The sequence below is a fragment of the Mycteria americana genome, chromosome Z, assembly GCF_035582795.1.
Source record: "Mycteria americana isolate JAX WOST 10 ecotype Jacksonville Zoo and Gardens chromosome Z, USCA_MyAme_1.0, whole genome shotgun sequence".
NCBI classification, from domain to species: domain Eukaryota; kingdom Metazoa; phylum Chordata; class Aves; order Ciconiiformes; family Ciconiidae; genus Mycteria; species Mycteria americana.
Window position 1 is genome coordinate 14,670,789 of NC_134396.1, and position 15,698 is coordinate 14,686,486.

A 15,698-nucleotide genomic window follows, 5' to 3' on the forward strand; every position below is an offset into this window, starting at 1 on the left:
CTAGGCAGCAAAATAATGCGTTCCTTCTGCTCCAATTTTGCTTGCATTGCATTAGGCAGGCATAAATTTTAAAGGCAGCTGACCAAAACTGACACCCTCCCTCCCCTCCCCGCTTTTTTAAAGATACCGTGCAGCACAGCGGACATGCTGTTGAGCACTGTAAACATCAGCAGCTGCACCCTCCCGAGGAGGCTCTTTCAAAAGAAAGCTGGAACCAGCTGTGCCAGCACCTTCTGCAACGACCCACACAGCGCAACCACGAACCTTGGCAAGTGCGACACAGGCAGCGGCTGCACAGCGAGAGGCGATGGCAGCGCTTCAGGGTGACAAAAGCCATTTTAAAGGAAACCCATGCTAAGCGGTTTTAAACTAAAGTCTTAGAACACTCCCCCTACCCAAGGAAGCGTGCTGACAGTATCACAAAAAAAGCTGCTGCTCCCAAGTCCTGGCACATCAACTACGGTTGTGAATACGCTTTTTGGAGTGCCAGGAAGCTACTACACTGCCACATCCTCAATCTTTCCAGTCCAGAGCTGGTAATTTGTACAGCTGCAGTTGGAGGTTCCGAATCACTGAGGGATACGCAATGAGATATAAAGGTCTCAGGTTTTGGGGATTTTTGTCATTGTTTAAATGAACGTTATTCAGCATGATGAAAGGTCTAGTTTATCACTACAAAACACACTCATGAGCATTAGTGTTAGGCAACCCACAAAGGTACATTGTACCACTGTTTAGAGACTTGGGCCTCTCAGCCAGAACAACTAAACAGAGCAGTAAGAACAGGAATAGACTTCTAATTTCTCCTAACACTCCTGTTTTTCCTCCTGCATCCCAGAGAAGATCTCCACTTAAAAAAAGAGAAATAATTAGTACATACTTGACTAGAGTTACTGCAGAAGTGAAATACCATTGCAGAAATGGAGGTGAGGCGGAAAAGCAAGACATTTCCCAGTAAGTGCCTGTTGTACTCTGTACTCAAGGGAGGAGTCACAGGGACTGAGGGATGGAGAACAGATGGCAAAGAGACATCTGAACGCTAGGGACAGCTGGAGGAAATGACCGTGCAGACTCATCCTGCAGTCAAAGCCACTTGTCAAGGTTGCATTGTGCTTATCCTTTCAGTCCAGGGATGAATGCATGGAAATCAGTATATTATAAAACCCTGTTTGATTCTGTTTGAAATTTGAGTAAGCTTTTGGCTACCACTCAAGCCATCTTGGATGCTGTTTACACTACTTCATGGTCGATAACTTTCCACAGCACCTTTCCCTTTTGAGTTGACTGCACCCCTTGGAGGGTGATCCAGTTTGACAGAGGTTGGGCACACGGTGTGAACACAGGAATGGGAGCACCTTTCCTTTGACTCTGTACTAAAAGCAGTTCCAGAAATGCTCTTTTCTACTTGCTGTGCAGGTACTCTTCTAAGGACTGTATGTGTTGGACTTCCAAAGGGTTCTCGTGAAAGTCCTAGGGGTCAGGACTCAACAAACAGTATGGAATAGGAACATTCATAGCTGCGTACAAGCATTAGAGAGAGGAAACATCCAGTCAAGGTGACTCAGAGCAGTCAAAAGCCTATGGAGACAAAAGGAAAAGGATGCTCCAAGGGCAAAGCAATGCTGTGTGGGACAGTATTCAGCTGACAACCGAACCTGAAAAGTTTACATGAAAACAAAACTCTCCATCACCTAAAAACATTAATTGGCTTGATTAGTAAAACTGTCTTACAATGTTTTTTAAACCAGATCTTGTTCTAAAAATCCAACTTCAAAAATATATCACTTCTTTGTTCACTTTCCAAGCAATTGACATGCAGGACTCTGCATAACACAAAATGCAAAGTAGAGGCTGATATTATGGGCAAAATATATTAATGATATGACACAGCTGTGAAGGTTTACTTCTGCTCCAGATCTAGTTACCTAGACCTTAGTTCCTTTGCTAAGAGGGATTTTTAAAAGTCTTCACTGTTTTGCACTTTCAGGAAGCCCAAGAACAGTGTATAAAGCAGCATTATGCAGGCTATGAGTTTGTAACAGCAGAGCTTTTTAAAATCAGCTTAAAACACCAAATGATAATTTCACAGAAGAACAGAATGAAACACCACATTAAAGCACAGGTTTAATCACAGGTGCGTTGTAAGGATTTTCCATCTTCTATCAGTATTTTCCACTACTACAGTACAATGTAGTTTTTATCATCTTTCCAAGCATTCAGAGACCACCCAGGACCACAAGACATCTCTACAGTTTAAAATACATCAGCTCAGCCAGACAGCATGGAGGGATGAACCAGCTATATCTGGCCAAGTCAACTGTACCTATTTTTTTCCTCTTTCCCATCCTGAAAGATTGCCAGATACATTTTTTTTGAGCTATTTGTATCCCATCAACAAAGTGCATTAGGCAATGGATGTGCCACATCAGAGTAACACGGGAGACAATAATACTTCCAGCGCAGAAGCTTGGCAAGCAGCAGCATACTCAGCCTAATACTAATGTTCCTGTAAAACACCAGTATACAAGAAACAGAAAACTGTCTAATAGTCTACTCAGCATGCAACAGCAGTAAAAGAGAAGAAAACTGGACTGTCTCCAGCACAAAGAAAGATTAGGCTTATACATAACTATGCATTTAAGTTATCAAAAAAGTCTTAGATAGCATTTTTCATGTACAGGTTTCAGTGCTTTGCAGAAGAGGCCAGTGTATTTGGTTCACTCTTTGTATGGAACACTCAGGCACCAGAGAAAAAGGGGCAGCTTTTCCATCCGTTAGCACAGCAAAGCTGTGAACAAAACTGAAGTGTTGGGTGCCAGCTCAACATTCCACTTACCATGCAAAACTACCAGGCTGCACACCACTGTCCGAACCTAAAGCAACACCACAGCCCTCATCACCCAAGCGGGTTTCAAAGCACAGTGGTTTGTCTCCACTCTTTCTCTACTACCTCACCTCAACATGATTTTATTGTTCAGACTCAAACCAAGGAATTTGCTTTCACCCATACTCACTGTCTTCCATACACATTATATAGCTGCAGGTTCATCCAGCTGACTATATCCAAAAAGTGTAATGCTTTCCCACTGACTGGACCTCTTCCCACAGCTGTTGGCTCAACAGGTACGTCAGGGTCATACAATTTCACCATCTGTAAAAGAAGCTCCCTTGCTTATCACAAAAGCCTGTCTAGATTCAACTGAGTTTTGTTCGATGCTCCAGCACCTTGGATGAAAGCAACCAATGGCATGCAATCACACTTCACAAGGATATGTGTAAAGTCTCTACAGGATAAAAGCAAGAACACCAAGTTGCACAATTTCCACAGTTCCAGAGGCAATTTTCCATCCCACACTTTTAAATGTAGTTCAAATGGGGTATCTAAGCTGTTCAGTTTTAAAATACAGTAGCAGGCTCATTTCAACGGATTGGGAAAAACTCCGGATCAAAGCAGAACTCAGCATGGTCCAGTCCATGTTCAGACACCTTTTTTCTGCAACTTTCAGTTAAACTTCCCTCATTGATCAAGTGGACCACTTCAGTTTATGAGAAGCAGTTTCAGGATAATATGAAATTCAGCTGGGGGATTTTTCACCCCATAGCATTTCAAACACTCATTAAAGGACTTGCTGAAGGGAGGTAGCGAGAGCTCTAACAGCTCCTATGTTTTGCACTCCCTCCTCCCAACCTTCTCCTTTCTCCACAATGTAAGAGTCATGTTCATGGTTAGAAGTTAAAATGAGTGGACTTCCTGAACACCAGAGCTATGCATAAAGCTATTTATAGCCTTGCCTTACAGTTTTATCACTTCTTCACATGTAAAACCAAACTCAAGTAGACTCCTCTTTTACAACCTGACTTGGTACAGAACAAAAGGTGCTATAGAAACAATGCTGTCGGCCCATTAGTAATAATGCAAGTGACCAAAACAATTAATATCTGTAACAAAGTTTCTGAGGAATACAGCTCACAGGTAGTTTTGTGAAAGGTTTAATTCAAAGTTGACAGTGAACACTGAGCTCACTCCATTAGCCTCTTGGCTTTTGTACACAGTGTCTTCTACACATCCCAGTCACAAGGGTGGACAGAGTACTTCCAAAGCGCATTACAATAATTTCATTAAGCTTGTCAGACCCATTCTGTACAGTTAAAGTCTCAAAAGTGAATCTTTTATTTCAGTACTGAAAAGAGAAGCCACAGACCTCCAACTACAAAAGTGATTAAAGAATGTATTTAATCCAGATATTTCCAACTGTACATCTAAACAAACAAAAAAGGGATTGTAATGGATGTTATAAATGCAAATACTGTAAAATACACCAGAGTATTCACTTGCAATGTACCTGAATCTAAGTAATTTTCACCTGTACAGGAGAAGGGAACATTACCAGCTACTTCTTCTCCGAAGAGACTATAGACATTTCCATGCTGCCCAGCCCCATCTATTTGTAATGCCACATGGCAAACAAATATCACAGTATTTACTTCAGAGAATACATGAGCACATCTGACCAATAACCCTGATACTCTTGATGCTTCAGCCAATACCTTTTCATTAAAAACAAAAGACAACAATTGAAAATATTGGCTGTAAAGTCTTTACAAAAAAATGAGATACATTTTACAAATACTGTGTTTCAAAGCATAACTAAACAGAAACAATTTCCCCCCGCCTCAGAACATCTTTTTCCCTCCACCAGCAACAACAGTTCTAAACCAAGAAGTTTCTCCTTCCCAGTTGCCTTGCAATCTGCTCAGGTACACATCAAAAAACATCAGCTTCAACTACTGGTAACAATTTCCAGGCACTTTACTTTTTAACAGATCAGGCAAAACCCAATTAAAAAAAAAAAATCTACTCGTCACCTCAAATAACTTTCTTGAAAGAAAGAGCACAGTACCAACGTGAACCGTACCCGTACTCTAAAAGTGTACAGAGAAGCATTGGATGAGGTTTTTGTGACTTTGCTTTCAGCCATTTCAGGACAGATGGTACAATGCAAATTATTTCCAAATCAACAAACTGATCTTTGTGTTTCAGACTCCAGCAAGAGTTGTCCCCTTCTTTTGTTAGGAACAAAGAATAAAAGGAGTAGAATAGCTTTCTATTCTTAGAAAGCTATGTTTTTATCTCAGACATACCCATAAACCCAGCATGCTGTCACTGGGACAGGAGCATTCTATTGAATTCGTGTCCAGGAGATGCCTGTAGAAACTTAACAACTTTTTGCACTGTACATACTATTCCTTTGTACAGTTTTTTCAGGTGCACCATACAGAGTTATGCTCACAGTCACACACATTTGGTGAGGTACTGCTTTAAAAAAAAAAAAAAAAAAAAAAAAAAAAAAAAAAAAAGACTTTGAATAGAGGCTCCAGGCACGGGGCCCAATGTGCAAAGCACCATATCAATATAAAAGATAATCCAACCTACAAAGAACTCATAATACAATTCAATGCACGCAGGCAGCGTGTAGGAATTCATAAAGCTGCTACAAGCAGCTTCTCTTGAGCATAGCCTGCTCAAGCAGAGCAAGTCTGACTGTTTACAGGGTAAGTTTGCAACTATAAGAGCACTTTTAATAGTAGCAATGTCATTTTAACCAACCTCTCCCCCCATTACTCATACCTGCTCCCACATCACCCTTGACCTATGCTGGAACAGCCATTATTCTGGCTGCATAATAAAATAGATGGGGAAACAGATCCAGGGCAGGGGAGACAGCCTCACAGAAAAGGAAAGGGTATTTTTAACGCAGACCAGTTCCTCAGTGCTTTTCAGCACCAGCCTTCACCAGGGGTTATACCAGCACAACAGAAAGGTGACACAAGGGCAAAAGCATTCAGGATAAAAGAAATGCTGCTGAAACTACAACATCAGCCTAAGTTGGTATCATGAATGAGTCGAGATAAGAGTCAGTGTTCACCGCTTTTACTGCGACAAGTAATACAGCCCTGACACAGTTAAGAGGGGCAATCTGAATACCATTGCTCCTGGCAAATAAGTTGATTCATAGAGTTTATTGACACCTATATTTGTCCTCCTTGTGACATCTGTGCCACTCTGCAGGTGGAACTCAGAACTTGCTTTGGGCTGGACAGGCTTTACAAGCAGTTTTTAAGAGATTAGTTTTGTGTGCTAGCTCACGATTTCAAAATTAAAAATGCTACTGAAATTCAGTTCCTCAGATTCTCATCCAGAACCAAGATAACAACCAAGACACTTTTACACCTGTGGTGCTCTAAACTGTGTATTCTTTTCACATTACTCAATTTATGAACTACTTATTGGTCTTTTCTAGTCAACACCTTCAGTGATGAAATGTTTTGTGTAACCATCATAAGCAGACAGAACATAAACAGCAAAACACATGCAGAAAAAAAAAAATTTAAAAAAATCAAGACATACGTCAACAGACACATGGAAAGCATTTTACTACATGAATTTAGTAAAAAGAGACAAAAATTTAAAAAAACTATTCAACTTTTTCCAGTTCAATGGTCAGCATTAAACACTGAAACCAAAGACACGTAAAGACAAGAGACACCTGAGTTACTCTGGTGTCTCCCATCAGCATAAACTTACATATTTAATTTCAGCCGAAATAATTTTTTATTTTTGGGATTTCAACGAAGTATCAGAAAGATAGAAAAAATTTTTAACTGCTACAACACTTCCAACTTTGCAAAACTTCTTGTAAATTGTGAAACTTCTTGTAAAATGTGACAACAGGCTACAGAAAATAAAACTATTGCATGACCCTCTGGTTTTCATTTTCTTGCCTTTTAAAGGAACTACATTAGAAAAAAGTATAATCAGGCTTACAAAATGAGTTCTTTATTTTGTTAATGCTATGTTTTTGTTCTAATAACCTGATCTTTCCAAGGAGTAAAAGGTTTACTTTTCACCATTTAGGCTGCATTTGCCCCCTAGATGCAGCACTGAGCCTGGGTAGTGGAGGTAGGCTCCTGGGCAAGCACATGGAACCTGCTCCCTCCCACTGTCCAACAATGCAGAGGAACTACCCAACTTTTAAATAACATGTAAAGTAATTTTAAGTGAGCAGAAAGATCCTAAAATTAAATCTAAAACAACCATGAAACTTTTGTGACAGACTTTAAATCTATTTTACGGCAACAGTTATTCTTAATGTTGGAATAGCCTCTGTTCGAGTTTCCCAGTGCTTAGCTCCCATTCCTTTCCGCCTTGTGGGCAGCTTCCAAGCACAGACCAGCTTCCTCCTAAATAGTCGGAAAGGCCTACCAGAACTGCTGTTTGAAACATCCATAAATTGCAAGAGAGATAAATGTAATGAAATCTGTCAGTTCTCAAACTTAATATGTACTTGGGCAATGATGAAACTGATAAAAATAGTGTACCTGTGTGTGTCACCTGCTGTGACTTTGGGAAAGAAAACCAGAACGGTGAAGAACTGCGGTGAGGGACAGAGGAATAGTGAGAGGAATGGAGTAGTTCTTCCTTTTCAGCTACCCAAGCTTTGGGAAGTAGCTTAAAGCTTCAGACATCCACTAGCCTGAAGTCAGTATGAGTGTTGGGCTATAAAATTATCTTTATAAAGTCATGCTGTGCCACTGAAGATGACACCACCACATCTATTCATCCTTGCCTATGTGCCATAGCTATACTACCCATATCTTACAAACGGTCCTCAATCCACTTCAGACAAAGCAAGTCAGATTAGTTTAACCCATAGTCAGGAGCTAAGCCATCTCATTTCATCTGTGGAAGACCAGGGAGCTCACACCAGCCTTCACCAGGAGAATTATGGGGTGGTGGCCTCTGCCAGCCATGCCAAGGCAGAGAGGCATCGGGGAGGGAGAGATGCCACCTGAAGTCTGCGAAGTTAGACCCAGAATACGACAAACATGATTTCGCAAGCGGCTAATGAAGATCCAGGAAGGGATCCCGGCTCCCTGCCACCTCCTGCACATGAACATGGCACAGAGGCAACGTCCTGCCACTTCCCCCACTGCCCACACGTCTCCCGTGCCCATCCCATGCACTGCTCACCCCTCTGCCTCGGTACACATCTGCCCATGCCTCCAGAAATCTGTGTGTTAAGCAACCGGACAGGGGCAGGCCAGAGGAAGAGACACGATAAGCATTAAACCAGAAGCACTGGGCAGAAGGAGATTCAAGAGGAAGAGCAGGAGTCCAAGGTAGGAAAAAAAAGTTTCCTGGTTTATTGCAGCGGTGTGAAACAAAGCCAGGAAGGGCACAGCACGGCAAGGGGAACACACTCAGCAAAGGCCGTCAAGTCATGTCAGGATACAGAAATGTACCTGATTAGTTCTTTTACTGGTATGTAATTAGTTGATAGGTATTTCATGGTATTTGGCGAGTTTCATAACTAGTTAAATCCTATTTGGCATGTATTACTTGACTAATGCTGTGGCATCTTTCCCAACACGTTCCACGAATATTGCTTCCTGTACCATAACCTGCCTCACTCTACCAGTAAATAAATACTATTTAATAGAAAGTTGATCTACATATTATAATGAAATACCACAAAGTTGTGTTATTCCCCGCACTTGCAACAGAGGTGCTGCCTAGGAAGACTTTAACCCTATGTTTGGCTAGGTTTTCATATCCTAAGTCTTTGTAATTTTTCTTCAAGCAAACGTGTAAGTACAAGCACTCCCATTCCTCAGTGAAGCGTTTTCAGAGTACGTCCACACTGCCTAACGCCGTGTCGATAAACGACGCTACCTCTACCCGAGGCAGCTCCAAGGCAGCCTGAATGCTTCCCAGGCAGCTCCCCAGATGCTGAGCAGCAGAAAAAGTCAGGCAGCACACTGTTCCCAGGCTGCTCCCGACAACCAGAAAAACTAGTTCAAACCTGTCCCACATGGCAACGTTCAGTACAGACCTACACACGGGTCTGGGAAGGACCGAGTTACAATGAAGTAAGGAAGAGGGTATCCATACACAGCTGTAAGGTTTCTGGTTTGTCCAAACAGCTTTACTTAACTTATCTCGATTTCCTACACAACCAAGCGAAGAAATCAGTAAGAGCTGGCCTGCAGTCTCACTACCACCTCACTTTCAAGCATCATCCAATTCTATCCTAGCAGCAGGGATGCCCAAAACCCACCCAAGGCATCAATGTACTTAAAATGTATCTACAAATTAAGTATCAACATACTTAAAACGCTCAAACAACATACACGACATCCACGGTCGCAGAGGGCAAATGCAAAGGACTGGCCCAACGTAGCCTCATCAGCCACACATGCCAGCACCCACCTGCTTCCTCAGCTCACGGCCTCGCTGCTGCTGCTGCCAGTCCTTAGGGATGGACCCGCCACACACAGCAGCGGAGGAGACCTCTCTCCTCTGAGGAAGGAGGCAGGAAGCCAGACAGCCGCACCACTTCCAGCTTGCTAGACAATCCCTGACTAGACATCATCCCTCCAACCCTATATTTCAATATCATCATCTTAAGCACGCGGGCCACACCTCTCCCTGGCTGCCTCCAACCTTTGCCCCTGCAGAGAAAGAAGCCTCCATTTCTCGATGCCTGGGACTACCCTCCTCTCTGGGGTCTGTGGGGGGAAAGGCATTTTTCAAGAATAAAATCCCTGATGCAGCCTCCTGTGCGAGGCGGAGGCCACCCCCATGCCTCATCCTTGGTGCGACTTGTTCTTCAAGGCAGGAAGATGAGCTCAGGGTGCGTGAGGCATAGCCAGAGGGCTTGGAGGGGCAGGCGCTGTGGGGTGCAGGGCACAGCCAGAGGCTTTGGGGGAACAGGTACCGTGGGGTGCGGGGCACAGCCAGAAAGCTTGGGGGCCAGGCAGTGCGGGGTGTAAGGTACAGCCAAAGGGTTTGGGGGAACAGGTACCGTCGGGCACAGCCTGAGGATGCCGGGGTAAGGCAGAGCAGGGTGCAGACAGAGACAGGGACAGGGCCCGGGGATGCGGGTGCTGCCTGCCGTTTTGGGGTGCAGCCAGAGGATGGAGTGGGGAGGCAAGAGGCACAGCGGGGCACAGCCGGGGGTTTGCGGAGAGGCACTGCGGGTGCGAGCGCAACCGAGTTTTGGGGGAGGTCGGCAGGAAGCATCCCGGGGGGGGCCCGTCCCGCCCAGCCCTGCGCGCACAAGCGCGGGAGGGACCCCGCGAAAGGACGCCGGAGGCGCCCATTCCCAGCACCACCCCGGACCCCGCGCCCGCCGCGCCACGCCACGCCACGCCAGGCCACGCCGGCCAGCAGGCAGGGAAGCGTCGGGCCGCCGGCGCCTCCCCCGCCCCGCGCTCCGAAGTTTCCCGCTCCCGCCGGGACCACTCACGCGGCAGCGGCGCGGCCCCACCGGTCCCCGCGGCCGCCGGGCAGCAACTGCGCGGCGGGGCGCTGCGGGCCGCCCTCGGCGGGCGAGGCGAGGCCAGGCGAGGCGAGGCGAGGCCAGGCGCGCAGGCGGGGGCGGCCCGGCCCGCCCGGCCCGGCCCGGCCCCCGCCGCCGCGGCGCCGCCCCCCGCCGCGCTCAATGGCGGGGCCGCGGCCGAGGCGCTGGGCCGGCGGCCCCGGCGCTGCCCCTCCCGCCCCCGCCCGGGAGCGGCGCGGGGCTTCGGGCGCCCTTTGCCGGCGGCGCCCAGGGGCGGGCGGTCAGGCGGCGGCCGAGGCCGTGCCTTCCCCCGCGGCCCGGCCCCCCTCGGCGCCGGGGCTGAGAAGAGGGAACGGGCGACTGGTTTTCTACCTGTTGCGATATCGACTGCTGCGGCGTTCGGGGGTTTCTCCAGACGCCCCTGGATCCCCCTCTCGCTAGCGCTTTCTGCCGGCAAGGAGACGTGGGAGTTGCAGCGGGGCTTCTCGACGCTGCTCCGGGGTCGGTGGCAACTAAGAGTCGCTCAAGGCAACCCTGGGAAGACGCAGTAATTCCGTGTTTGAAAAAACAAAGCACAACTGGTCAGCTTTAGCCTAATGCTTTAGGGCACACCCTCCCCCCAAAAAGACTGCAGTACTCCTCTCTTAGAAGCTATTTAGGATGAAGATAACACTCCCCAATGACTCCCATCTGGAGAAGTACGGGGGACAAAGAAAGGTGATGGGGAATTCCTCGCGTGTGAATAGGTGCTCCGTTTTAGTTTGTCACTTTCGTCCACAGAAAGCTATCATTTTACAGCTTTTTGAGATGCTTAGCACGAAGATGATAGCTCGAGTCAAAAGAAGAGGCAAAAACGAGGAGCAGGCAGACGGCATGAAAGCAAATTAAAGAAAAGAGGCAAACTCCTTTTGTGATGTGCAGAAAGGCACAAGATGAAGGGACTGCGAGCTGGTGGTGTGAAATGTGTAAGTGCAGAAGGGGCCTCTGAGTTGGAGGACAGCAAGAAGCTCAGACCAGAAGTTTGAGGCCACAAGAGGCAGAACCAGCAGAGAAAGCTTGTTATGAGTGTGGAACTATTATGAAAGGCTGAAAAACAGGTGGTGGGATGGGGATGGAGAAACATAGCTTGTCACAGAGATCCTGTGGAAACTCCACATCACAGAGCGATTGATTAGGCTGGAGATTAGGAGTCCAGCTTTTGGACTTGCTCCATGCTCCTGTAGGAACTGGTAGGATTATGGCAGGTGAATAAATCCTGGGGCTTTTGAAAGGGTATCTTAATAAGATCACAGGATTTGGCCAAAGACAATATGTAGAAATATGATAATCCATTGAGCAATACTGTATGTCTCACCTAGGAGGGGAAAATCACAAAACAAAATTAAAACACTTCATTCCCCCACCCCCTTAATTTTCAGAAGCTGGAATCTTTTCTTTGATTTCTTGGTTCAAAACCATTTTTTCTGATACCTCAGCCCAGAAAAACTAAAACAGACCTTAGGAACCAGCACATCCCTGCTCAGCCAGAGCCCTTGGGAGCCTTAAGACTAGTAGTCTTGACTTGTCCAGAGGGATGCGGCTATGTGGCTCTGCAAGCAACTAATATTCCTCATGTGTTGTAACATCTATTTTGCCATGCCTGATAGAGCTGCCTTGGCCGAGACAAAATGGGACACTCTGGTGCATAACAACAAAAAGTAAGTAGGTCACCTATAGACTTCAAAATGCAAGGCTGTGGTCATTAATGGAAAAAAATAACAATTACCAGATGCAAGCTAGCACATTTGATGCCAACAGTGTTAGCAACAACTGTTAAAGGAGAAGCCGCTGCCCGAGCACTCACACACCATTCAGGCAGTTGCACACTCACCACCCGAGACTTTAACTGCTAGGACCCGAGTCCCTTCACAGCGGCAGCTCCACTGAGCTGACGGGTGCCCCTTTTCGACTCCTCGCTCACACACACTCACTCTCCGGCGCTTCCTCTCCCCTCTGGCGTAACCCTAGGTTTCCCGAAGCAGAGTCTCCAGTACAATGTACGCCAGACAAATTTATTGATTGGTGCAGTGGTGAAAACAGCTTGAGCTGGGTGCCTCCAGAGAGGGACCCAGACCAAAGAAATTCCTGGGCAATTATACTCCCAAAATCTAAGTTCCCCTCTTCTCACGCGACAGTTCGGACCAAAAGTAATACTGAGGTCTTCCCGTTCTTCACTGGGGCCTTTCATTGTCTCAGTGGGCCGTTTCTTCTCTTATCTCTAAGGCTGTAACTTCTGCCGAGATTGTAGCTTCCTTATCTTTCTGGTTTGCACCCGTTTCAGGCGCCTTCCTTCATGTAGCTAAGTAGAAGTTCAGTACACAGCCAGCCTATCTGGGTGAGAGTTCACAGCTTGTGGCCTAAGGTTTCAACAAGCCTTGCTACTAATGCTATGTATTGGATTCCCTTTGGGCCAGAAAGTGACTACTACAACACAACAGCTGCTATTTCTCTCTTTGGAGCCCCATAAAGAGAGTAAGTGGCCTTGCCTTCCAAGCACTTCAGGAACAAAGCTAATTTGAATCATCAAGCAAGTCTGTGAGGGTTGGGAGAACACAGAAATAATGGTTGACCTGCTCATGGCAGGTAAATGATTAACATGCAGCAGGGGAAAGGCAGCATGAAGGAGGCAGCTGTGCCCTGCACACACAAAGAAAGCAGAGACACAGAGAAAGTCAGAGTCATTTAAATTGTAAAAGAGGCAGCTAGCAGCAACCAGGTTTTCTGAGTGCTTAGCACGTGAAAGCCGCATATGAGATTTACTGTGAATTTAAGTAATCTTTTAAGTTCCCTACATTCACTACCCAAGAACAGGGCAAGAGGGAAATGAATCTAGACACTGGAGACAGCTCTCCAGATCTTACAAGATGCTGAAGACTTAACTCCTGGTCTATGCTGAACAAAAAACTGTGCTTGCCATGAATACTGCAAACCAATGCTTTTCCTTATTTTGTTGCCTTACTAGAATCCAAATAGCTCAGATGCTACTTTTCTACTGACTAAAGGATGTTCAGACTGTCATTCTGTTGATGACATTGTTTTTTAAGAGTCTTTTAGAGATGAGTACTCTCTAGGACTGTATTTGAAGCCTGAAGGGCTGATCAGCAGGAGAATCACAGGACCCTAGTGCACCAACAGTGTTTGCAGCTTTTGCTGAAATAGTAACAGTTGTAACCAAGCAAGGTAGTCATCCAAAGAACACCAACAGATATCTGCATGCCAATCTTGAAGAGGCACAAACCTTACCCAAATCTCATTTACAAGTTTTGCTTTCCTAGAGAACATCTGGTTTGCCTGGGCACCTGTACTGGTGTTCTTGAGTCACAACTGCCAAACCTGCCCCAGGCAGGCTCTGTTGCAAGTGGCCTGTATCCCATAGCTGTAACAGCACAGCACGTTGCTGTGTTTGGCAACCAGACTGGAAACAAAAGGGCCCTCCGTGGCCCTTCTCGTTTTCCAGTTGAAGTTACTTTCAGACTTTGCTTACTACTTATTGCAGGAAGAAATTGCTTTTTCTACCTAATCCTCTGAGCCAGAACAGTGTCCTTTGTGTAGCTGAGGCATTTCTGAACAGGTCTGTTCCAGGAAGCCATGCATAGGTCCTTGTGTAATTCTGGCGGTGACCTTCCAGGAGCAGTTTCCAAACAGCAGTGAAATTCCTCCTCAGATGTATCATCACTTTTGCTGTGGCACAAGGTGAGAAGATGACACAGTCCTGCTCATCTGTCCATGGGTGAGCTGATTTGTGCAAGGAGGTTCCGCCCCTCTCTCTGTGGACATACACTGCAGGTAACTGTACAGAAGTGAGTAGCCATTGCTGGTTTTGCATGGTTTCTTGACACCATGAACCCACCGCAAGCTACTGCAGTATTATCAAGTCGGCTCTGTTTCAACAGTTATATGTTTACCTACATGTTAAGATGCAGTTTTGCCATTTGAACAGTAGTGAATTTGAGAAATTCTTGCAAATGTGACAAAGCTATTTAGCTAGGGAACTTTCTATATAAACCCACCTATCTCAAGTAACAGCATTAAAATCATTAGGTCCTTACCATGAAAAATTCTTTTACTATTATGCAGCTGAGACTGGTGCTAGGCAGGAGCGAAGGGAGGTGCTCCAAAGGTAGCATGAAAAGTAGCTATTGCAAAAGTAGAAACAATAATTTTAAGTGTATGAAAAATGTCTTTAAAGGGGATGTTTAACAGAGGTAACGTCATGGTGTCAGATATATGTGATATATATATGTTATATGTATATATTTTAAAGTTTATATATAATGTGTATGTAATACCTATACATTATAGACACATAGACATATATATAATATACCGTATATATAAATACGCCTATAATGCATATACACACACACATTATATAATACAGTTTATTGTATACACACTGTATTTCTCAAATGAAAACTGGCAGTGACACACCTCTTCAGAGTGTATTGCCGAAATGCAGGCTGACTGCAACTCAATCTATACCAGGAAGGAGAAGTAAATGACCTGCAAAAATTGCATTGCAGTCAGCCAAAGAAGCCTTACTGAGCATAATGAGAAACTCAAAGCCAATGCACTTGGCCAGCCTCTTCCCAAAAATCATAATCTTGCATCACCAGATATTTCATTTTAATCTGTCCCATCTCTGAAAACAATATGTGAAAAAAAGAGCCAACCTCACTAACATTGTCAATACAATCTCCAATTTAAAAATTTATAACTGTGAAGATTTAAATGCTTGTTGCGCAGTGTGGATAACCATGGAGTGAACACTCCAAGCACGTTCCATGATACTGCAGACAGTGGCTGTTGTGGAGCCCACAGCATCTTACAGCTTTTCACAGCTGAGAACTCTAATTCAGATGCTATCTACCAACTGTTTTGTTATACAAAATTTATAGCTGACTCTTTCATAAGTCAAATTGTTGCTGTATGTGTTATTGACAGTGATGGTAGCAAATATTTTATTCTGTAGGAGCTCACATACATAAAGCTAAAGGAAGTAGTAATCTTTTCAGGATGCTGGAGGGTTGTGGGGTCTGTTTGTGTTACCTGGGCCTCAACATTATGTCATAATCACAGTCTTATCCATGAGCTGGGTGCATAAACATGTCTGGAAAAATAAGTTCCTTTCAGAGAGCAGTGCTCCACAACTGCAAAAGCATTCTAACATGTATCATTAAAAAAAAAAACAAACAAAAAAATATCAACAAAGAAGTGAATGCTAACTCTGCAGAATACCTGCGCTGTGCTCGATAGGTTTTACCTGGCCAAACTGGCAGGTGCAGGAACGTCACGGTGCAACACACCAGAAGGGTG

General features: G+C 45.2%; 1 protein-coding gene across 3 annotated transcripts in view; it reads right to left on the minus strand.

The window, feature by feature from the left end:
* The window catches only part of ELOVL7 (ELOVL fatty acid elongase 7), a 29,950-nt gene extending 19,508 nt beyond the window's left edge, over positions 1-10,442 (minus strand). Inside the window, exons 1-2 of one of the 3 annotated variants that reach the window (XM_075527371.1) lie at positions 10,311-10,436; positions 9,506-9,570 (exon numbers count right to left, since the gene is read on the minus strand). The gene's annotated coding sequence lies outside the window, so the exon portion shown is untranslated. Of the gene's footprint in view, positions 1-9,505; positions 9,571-10,310 lie in introns of all 3 variants that reach the window. The other 2 variants (XM_075527370.1, XM_075527372.1) reach the window with 2 other exon arrangements.
* Positions 10,443-15,698: the final 5,256 nt, after the last annotated feature.